We start from the raw sequence: 2424 nt of genomic DNA, 5'->3' as shown, positions 1-2424 counted from the left end.
CTGTTGATCTTGTCACTGATTTAAAAATGGGATTGGGTGGAAAGAGTAAGAATTATTGTAACAAATGAATTTAGTGTGATTTTTAAATGAAAATCATTTCTAAAAGAAAAGTAGCATATGCTTATTATATTTATTAAAAACAAAATAAGGTGAATATAATTTAAAATTTTACCACCAGGGAGGAAAATTACTGACATCTAATAATGTTAGATCCTTTCAGCCTTTGCCTGCATGGCAATGGATTTATCTGTGGGTGTGATTGTATGTGTTAGTGTTACAGGCTGCTCTTAAAAGCTATATACCAGGAAAATGATTGGTAAATACGGTCCAGTGCTACAACCTCACAGCTTTGGTGAGTCCATTATAAGGGCAGAGTTAGAAATACTTTAGCCGGTCCCACTATTTGGTGGGTTAAGTGTTTTTGCCATTCTAAATAATGCTGCAGTGAATCTTGTCTGTCTGCTTGTTATTTTATGAGGGCATAGTTGAAGCACCATGGGCAGAGGTGTGGAGAAAAGACCTGCACACGACCTGAGGTGACCTTGCTGCCCACGGTGACTGTGTGCTGCCTCTGTTAGGCCCACATGTCCCATAAGGGTGTGGATCTTTTAACTGGCCATCTCACTACAGAATAGCTACCAAGTACTTTGGGTGGAGTAATCTTCCAGGCAACCCACGAGGCACTAAGTGAGGTGCAGGAATGTACAAGGTGACACTGAAGCATCAGTGGAGCAAAGAAACCCCCAAATCTGGTTACTGTCATGTTAAAGCCCATGTTCCTAAACCAAATGACTGGTTATTTGTATGTTTGATACATGTCAACATGTAAAAATTTGCCTGTATCTCATGAATTGCGTGTTTTATACATTCTCATTTGTGATATTTATATGGTTACGTCAAATATGAAGGAATTGGGGGCTGGGGATTTAGCTCAATGGCATAAGAACCTGCCTTGCAAGCAGGCAGTCGTGAGTTCGATCCCGGGTACTGATAAAAAGGAAAAAGACCAAAAAAAAAAAAGGATTTTTAACCACATGTCAGTTATTTAACATTTCCCTACTTTGTAATTTCAACCATTTAGATTCTTTAGATTTTTGTCACCCTTCTGATAGATTTTATGCTCTTGTTCATTTTCAAGATCAGCGTGCAGTCAGGAACAGTTTACCCATCAAGATGAAAGTCGGTCAGTGTTCCAAGTGCAGCTAGAAATTCTGTCATGGTGACACACACCTGAGAACATCAGCAGAAGAGGAGAAGGAAGTTTTCTTGATTCAGGTTTTAGTCCTAGGCTCTGGCCTGTGGTGCTGGCAGTGCCTCCCAGTGTGGAGCTGTGTGGCAAAGCGAGAGGGGCCAGAAAGCAGTCACTGCAGCATCCAGGGTCTTGATGTCCTCTGCAAGGTTTTGCCTAGAAGACCTAGTTTCCCTCACTTAGCCCACTTCCTGAAATTCAGCTCCAGGGTGGTGACAGAGCCCTCAGCACGTGACCGTTGGGGGAATATCTAAAATCCAAACCATAGCACAAGCACACATGGTTTGTTGTTTTTTTTTTTTTTTTTTTGGTCTTTTTCCTTTTTATTGGTACCGGGGATTGAACTCACGACTGCCTGCTTACAAAGCAGGAACTTATACCACTGAGCTAAATCCCCAGCCCCCAACAAACATGGTTTTTAAAAAGAAAGGAAGACTTGCCCCTTTAATCGGAAAATAAAACCTGCCAGTAATAGAGGAATCATCACATGTCTGGCCTAAATTAGTCTTCACTAAAGTTTTTGTTTTGAAAGTATTAGAAATTGAGTTCTACCTCTGCCACTAAGCTGCTTTCCTGTTTGTTTCTGTTTCTTTGAGATGAAGTCACACTGACTTGCCCAGGTGGGATTTAAACTTGCAGTCCTCCTGCCTCACCTTCCCACAGTCCTGGGATTATAGTAGGCACATCAAGCTTGGCTTGTGTTATAAAATTTCTGTATCATAACTATAAAAAAATGACTCAACTTTTTATGGTTATCTGGATACCTCAGAACTACATTTATGATGTGGGGAAAATACATTCTTTATGTTAACTATGAGATAGACTGGTATCATTGGCCTAAACTGCAATACCTTCTTGGTAATCCCCTAGGGCCTCTCAAATGTACAAATGCTCTGTTCAGCCAAGGGAGTTTTTATATTTAACTTTCACTTAAATTTTCACTTCGTGACAATACTTCAAACCAAAAGGGAATAAATTGAACTTTTTGATTCTAGCCATTATGAAAGTTGGTTATATCTAAACAATGATTAACTTTCTTTGGGTAACTTGATTTTTATTGCCCTGATTATTCATCAAAAAAGAAATCATGTATAATCAATTTGACTAATGTTTCTACAGATTTTCAGAAATTCGCTTTTGATAGACTGCAGAGTAAAAATAAACTGGCTTCTCTG

Source organism: Cavia porcellus, unplaced genomic scaffold, assembly GCF_034190915.1.
Source record: "Cavia porcellus strain 051 isolate PalLab524CR breed Dunkin Hartley unplaced genomic scaffold, mCavPor4.1 scaffold_21, whole genome shotgun sequence".
Taxonomy (NCBI): Eukaryota; Metazoa; Chordata; class Mammalia; order Rodentia; family Caviidae; genus Cavia; species Cavia porcellus.
Note: the sequence above shows the minus strand (reverse complement) of the source record.